Source organism: Meleagris gallopavo, chromosome 1, assembly GCF_000146605.3.
Source record: "Meleagris gallopavo isolate NT-WF06-2002-E0010 breed Aviagen turkey brand Nicholas breeding stock chromosome 1, Turkey_5.1, whole genome shotgun sequence".
In the NCBI taxonomy this organism is placed as follows: Eukaryota; Metazoa; Chordata; class Aves; order Galliformes; family Phasianidae; genus Meleagris; species Meleagris gallopavo.
Window position 1 is genome coordinate 132,434,170 of NC_015011.2, and position 7,514 is coordinate 132,441,683.

Sequence of the window (7,514 nt, forward strand, 5' to 3'; positions counted from 1 at the left end):
TGGATCTCCACTTGTACCTTCAAAAAACTAGAGCACATTTTAAGGGAAGTACCCTGATATTCTTTAATTTGTATCTCAGAGTGAAAGCAACTCCATAATTCTGCCAAGTCAAAAAGGCAAGAAGAACCTTAAAGTAAGGGCACAGTGATGATTTCTTCAGAAGTGTTAGTGCTTCAGCACCTGACAAAATAGGTAAATGCCATGTGCAGGCCGGCTGTGGCCAGAACCACATCAAAAACCTGCTAAAGAGAACTCCATTTAGGAACCATTGGAAATGTAAAAGGAGGGAAAAAAAAAAAAAAAAGTTATATTTCTTGTGAAAAAAAGATTAGATTATTCCATACATTTCTGTCAAATTTACAAAAGGAGAGTGGGCATAAAAACAAATAATGAAAAAGCAAACAAGTAGAGAAAGAAATTAAGCCCTTCAATGTAAGCATTTTTTATCAAGGAATATTGAACCAGTCACTTTCCACCACAGCCACTCAAGGACTGACCACAGTTAACACCAAGCAATTACATCAAACAAGGAGTATGTGATCTCCACCTCCTTAGAGCATATTTAGTTGCCAAGTGTAGTTTAAAACCTACAAAAGGAACTGAAGAGACTATAAATACTGAGTAGTTTTTCACTTGAAAAGAGTGAGCCCGGGTTCATCAAAATGCCATTAATTCCTTCTACCTGGGACAGTACTTCTCTCTTGGAAAGGCTGGAGAATTAGACCAGGTGTATGATAAACTTAGAACAGGTTTAAAGAAGGCAATGTTAATACATGAAACAATACCTAGAATTGTCTCCAGGCATTAGGTGGTCTCCAGCCTGCCTTTTTTCTCTAGACCAGCATCATTCTCCCATTCAGGCCTCCAAGCACAGCTCAAAGGCTAAACTGCTCAAGAGCATGCCTGAGCACTTTCAATTTGGTGGTGTGTGTACAGCCTCAGAGAGAAACCAAGCAATTCTCCACTCCTGAGATAAGCTTTTTGGTTTTACTTGGCTGTCAAAGGGAGAAGCTGAAACTTACAAAACATGACTAACCTCACCCAAGTGCTTGAGATAGATCACATCCTAGAAATGACCATACAGATATCTGAATGTTGGTGAGATGTGGCCACTAATTCTTGCTCCTTGCTCCTCGAGAAAGAGGTTGAAGCCATGAATACAATCACAGAAAACAGATGGCTCAGGAACAGGCGTGAGGAAGAGGACTTTGGAGTACTTAGAATTTAAGAAGTTCTCACAGAAAGAGTATAATTCCCAGGGGAAGATCTACACCTTTCTGTCTGGTGCACTGACCTTCTGCAACCAAGATTAGAAAAATAGATATGGGAAACATCCGTCTAGGTTGCAAGGGTTTTGTTGTGGTTGGGAGAAATGTAACCTATCTCCTAAATTGATGCTAATAAATAACAGGTGGAACACAATGTACATGATGCTGTAAGGCCTTAATAGACAATAAGGTAATAGACAGCAGAGGGAAAAAAAGAAAGTTTTGCTATGGATGAGAGACTTGATCACGTTGGCTATATTTAATTGATTTAGGAAATATCATGAGGTCAGAAGGAAGCAATGAAGCTGTTTCTGGACTAATGCAGGAAACCTGGGTAATGAGGTGGAAGAACTAAAACGACTGAAGCAAGATGTGATGATCTCTCATACAGACTAAGGGAAGAATGATAGAGTAGTTCTCAAAATGAAAAGAAATGTTTAAAGAGCTTTTGTTGAATTTATTTGCTGGGTTATATAGGCCCAAGGAATTCAACTTGAATGTGGACGGAAACCCTTTTAATACTACTAGTGATTAAAATGCTACTTCAAACTGCATGATCATGCAAATATTTGAATTCTGCTGGAGACCGGGGTAAAAGGCTGTTACAATGGCAGAAAACAAAGCACTTTGGGCCCTAAGGATAATAGATTTCTTCTTCAATCAATGTACAGACAAGAAGAGGTGCTATTTCAGCTCTGAGTTAATGCATACATACAATATTGTGAAAGATTTGACGACAGAAGAAGCTTGTACTGATAGCTGAGTGATTAGATTATCCTTATATACAAAGAGCAGTGAGAGGACATATTTATGCTAAAATATATTAAAAAATATTAATTCAAATGAGTATACAACTGCAAAGAATGAACCTGGAATGGAAATTAGAAGCAAATTCCTCATCTAATGATTGCTTTTCTGAAATAGTCTCCCCGTTGAAATACTGTGCATTGAAAGCAGTAGTGCTAAAAAACAGATCCTATGCAACGATGGTCTGGTTTTGTATATGTTGTAGGGCTACATCCCATGTTGCTTGTGATCCTAACATGCACCATACTGGGAGTCTAAGCAAACTTCCAGTGTAAATTACTGATGATATTGGTAACTATCCTTCAGTGTAAATGGCAGTAGCAAGTCAATTTTAGCCACTTGTTAATTCCTCCCAGAGTTTTCTGTGGTTGTGACGGAAGCACTAAAATTCACTTACTAATTTGGAAATGGAAGAGGCATACTTTGCCAAGCTAGTAATAAATTTAATTGCAAATATTGGATTTGAATACATCCAGCCAATTTACTAATGGAATGTAATTATTATCTGTATATTAATAACCGAGAGGAGTGCTGCACTGCACTTTGTGTTACTCAGCTGTTCCCATCCATCAAAATGTTGGACAAAATTTTCAGAGGATTTAAAGGGAAAGATCCTCCCAGAAATGCTGAATTACTGCAGGCATGTCATTCAAGAGTGATGTAGCTCCAGTTACCTAGTTTTGTATTCCTATCCCATGATTTCAGCATGATTATGTAAAACACAGATTATGTTTGATGATATTTTGACAACAGAGGTGTCTGCTTTATGTTAGCTATGCCAGTAAGTGCTACAGAGTCATGACTGCAAGAGTCTTCTCCACTGAAGGTGGGCAGGAGTATGGACATGGTGAAAGAAATTAAATGGTGCCTGCTGTCCACTAGTCTCTAGGTCTTCCCTCTGTCTTCTGTGTGATGCTTGTGCTGTTCTGGAATATGGTTGTGTAGTGATATAGTGATTTAGTCTGTACTCAGCACCACAGTGGGTGTTCTTAGTGTGAACTTGCATGAAGTAGGCTGTATGGTCAATTATGGGAGAGAGTTGTCTTTATAAGATCGTGTCATCTCACAGAATAGCAAATATATATATATATATAGGATTAAAAATAGTATTGGGTTAAGTTGTATGCAGTATCGAGCAGTTCTACATGATATTATTGTAACAAATTTTAAGATTGCTTTTATTTCCTCCTTATGCTAGCATCCTTGAAAGATACCAGAGTATCTTAATTTGCCTTCTTCCACAATGATGTTTTCACCTCAGAACTGATCTACTGGTACTGTTGTCATCACAGGAAGCACAAGCTGAATTGCTCAGCATATAAGTAGTTAGCAATAAAAAAGATTTCTAGCCTGCACAGTTTGTATTCTTCCACATAGAGTAGATTTGACAGAAATATGATAGAGAGGCAAAGTGAGTGCCAGAAATAAAATAATTGGCCTGAGCTAGAATTCCAGAGAGCTATGTAAACTTTATTATTCTGTGTGACTTGGAAAAAATATGATGTTCCAGCAAAGCAAGAAACTAATAAGTTCTTCTGCTTCATTTCTGTATACTGCCCATGAGGAAACTAATATTTGAAGAGTTGATGTACTTATATATCTATTGTCTGTTCTGCAGGATATTGTTAAATGTGCACTTTAATTATACTCTCTAAACAATAGTAACTGCAGATTGGTGATAAACTTCAGTAACTAGATGCAAGCAGACAACCTCAAGAGGACAGCTACTATGTCATATGTTTTAAGGTAACCTATTGAATTATTCAATCTGTGCAGAGCACTAGGTTCTGGCTTATTAGTCCACACTAACAGGAAAAATTAGATATGAATCCTGGTTCTAATGGGATGCTATTTTACCCCAAGCATTGTCAAGACTACTGCCAATAAAAAGTCTGAAAAATCATCTCATAGAGCCTCTGGATTGTAGCCATCACACAAGAAACATGCTGGTGTGCAGGGTCATTCGCGCATGCGGGTGCAGAATTTATAGTCACTTATCATGGAAGAAAAGGAAATATTCAGACCCGAGAAGTTAAAAGTATAGTCATCCAGTGATCCATTCAGTGACCTAGACATCCAGGAGTGATTACTACCAAGGGTTGACTGGTTTTCCTCTAAATTCCACATAAATTAGGATATTTGCAAACTGTCTGATATTTGTTCATGCACTCACTACAGCAGGCATCCGTGTAATGACTCCAAGTTGAGTAGTATGCACAATCATCCAAAATTTGGATTTGAAAAACAACTTTATATTTTCCATATATTAAATATATGTCCTTCTGCTTTTGGTGAACTACCCTCGGGCATTTCACTTATCAAAATTGCTTATAATATCACGGGAATGTCTTTTTAGCAGCATGTTTGAATATGAAAATGAATGAATAATGTTTGAATATGAAAATAATTAAGATAGATTTTCATAAGAAGCTTATTTTGCTACTAAAGGGCACAGATGGAACCTTCATTCCTGAGCAGGACCTCTCACAGAATTTCAATACCGACTCATTTTCAGACAGTTCATTTTTCAGAGGTTGTTGAATGTTAGCTTCTTGAATATTAAATCTATTTAAGCTTCTTCGAAGTAGATATAATATATGAATTTAAGAAAATCTGGGCTACTCAAGCAGTTCAGCCCTATGCCTAGTGAACTGACTAAAATGTACACTTAACTCATCTTGTATGAATGCTTGCTTCAAAATTTGGGATGGCTAGCAATCCTTTTTAAACTCTAATTTTCATTCATAAGCAGTTTCTATTCAGATACACAACGCATCATTGGCAAGGCACAAACAAAAATGAGATAAGTTCTGTAGCTCTTATGTTCTAAAAAAAAAGGCTTTGTCTAAGGGATTTCTTATGTCATTCTCTTTTACCTAACCTAGTAAAGAATTTCAACTGTACCTCTCATCCATTTCCCACTCAGTGTGTCATTTCCTGTATTTATGTTGCTCTACTACAACTTAAGGAATCCTGAAAAGGTGGACTGGTGGAACTAACAGTAAGCAGACGTATTTCACAACATTGTAATTTGAAATAAGAGCACAAAAAATGCAGAAGTCTCATAACAATTACAGTGTCTGCAGTTATGAACAGAAATGGCAGAGAAAATAGGAATTTGACAGCATGACACTAAATGGCATTAACAGAACAATGCTGAGTGTCTCCATTACTCAGTTTATTAATTGAAGCTAATGGTCTGCAGTCACTGTACACCAAAGCAGTCCTGAAAACAAATAGTGGGTATGCAGTTAAAAAATACAAACTGTAATTAAATATTCAGAAATAAAAGTCACATTAATGATAGATTATTATTAATCACACAATGAGCCATTGTGACAAATGTTATCAGTGCAGAGCATCTGATTTTTCAGCCTATTTGAAATGCATGGACTGGGATCGTTCTTAATCACAGTGAACAGAGGATAATAAATACCTGTATCAAGAAAAAAATATATATATAAAACAACAACAGTCTCTACACAAAAAAAATGTTGTGTCTTACTAAACAGTATGTATCTAAAGTCTTTGAGCCAGATGGGAATAATGACAAGCACCAACACCAGACTAACTTTGGTTCCTAAAACAAGGCACTTCCAACAGATGAAGACAGTAATGGGTACATCAGCTGTGCTTGTGCTGCAACTCTTCTCACCTATCTGGTAGATAGAAGTGGCCTGTATGCAAATATTTTGTATGGATAGAGATGCAACTTCCAATAGGTAGTGGAGTTTTGGAACTCACAGTCATTAAGACATCAAGAAATTTCCTAAATGCAGCTCCACCAGGTGTATGTATGTGGTTGGAACTGAGGGTCTGTAACAGGACTGGCATAGCTTTGCATTACATTAGAAGAAGCATTAGAGAGAGCTGCAACAGCTTGGAAGAAAGTTACTTCTTTCAAGTCTACACACAATTTCTGTCTCAGATTTGTCATCTCAAGCTGTACTAAGGACAGAAAATTGAAGGATTTTGATCACGCTTATTTATTTACCACTGTGAGAGTGGTGAGGTGCTGGAACAGGCTGCCCAGAGAGGTTGTGGATGCCCCGTCCCTGGAGGTATTTGAGGCTAGCTTGAATGAGGCCCTGGACAGCCTGGTCTAATATTAAATGTGGCGTTTGGTGGCCCTGCATGTGGCAGGGGGTTGGAGATTCATGATCCTTGTGGTCCCTTCCAATCCAAGCCATTCCGTGATTCTGTGCGATTCTGTGTGATTTGTTCTACCATAACAAACATTTGCATTGGACAAGTGTATTTAGTCCAATTTCTATAGTTTATACAACTTCTCACTATGCTTATATGTTAATTTTTACAATTATTGCTAAGTCCATATTCTTCCTTTTCACTGTGCTGAAGAACATAACATGAAGGGAGATATAGTCCTTCTTCTGGAGACTTATTCACATAAAGCAGAGAAGAGAATATGTGTAAAGCTATGACAGATAAATGGTAGGAGCAGGGCAAGCTAGCTAAGCATGCAACTTCTGAGCTTCAGCTTATATTATAGCTTACAGAAATAAAATAATAAATTCCAGATTAGACTAAATGTCTCTCAAATGCCTGTCTCGTATACCTAACAGTAGTGGGACCAGGGAGGCAACATCAATGCTTGCAGTAACAAAGGACTGGAAAGCTGACAGATTTATCCGAAATTCTCTTCCTGACTCTCTTCATCATGGACACCTTTGCAAAGCAGATGTTTGATCCCACAGTTCTAGTTCTGGGCAGCTAGAACAGCTGGCCTCAATTGCTCTGGCAGAAGGCAAGGGGAATGGGCTCGACTCAATGGCCTGTTTTTCACCTGCTACCTGACCAGAAGGAAGGCAGTATACCTCTCTTTGTCTCTTCTTTTCCTCATCTCATCCATCTTATTCAGACTTAACCTCTCACAGACAGCGTCTCTTCACATCTGACTGCAGTGTGCCTACAGAGGCCTATGTTCGTCTGGAATGCCTGCATACTCTCATAATATAAATAATGATGGAAACAATAAATCCACCCCTAGACCTCTGCTTTGTCAGACATTTCTCTAGTACAACACTATTACAAATAGTAACACAAATGCTAAGTGTTCTTTGGCTCCTACATGTTGTGAATAATGTCTGGTAGCTTTTATATAACTCTGTGAATACCATGTGGTGTTAACAATTAGACATGCAGAAGAATTTCCTATAATAGAGTATTTATAAAACTGTCATGTTGCTGTACAAAGACCCCCCCCTTTCAATCAAACACTGTATTTGGCACTAAAATAATAATTGCTAATTTGATATAATACTTTGCTTAACACCCTATCTCATTTCACATAAGCTGCCTTCCCTTTTCCGAAATTCCTGTCTATGACAGGGAAGCCACAAACATCTTAGAATCTCATACATTCAGTGCTACGTGTCTGTGCTGGAAATGTTCTTCTCTCTAATTAAATGTGAATTCTGT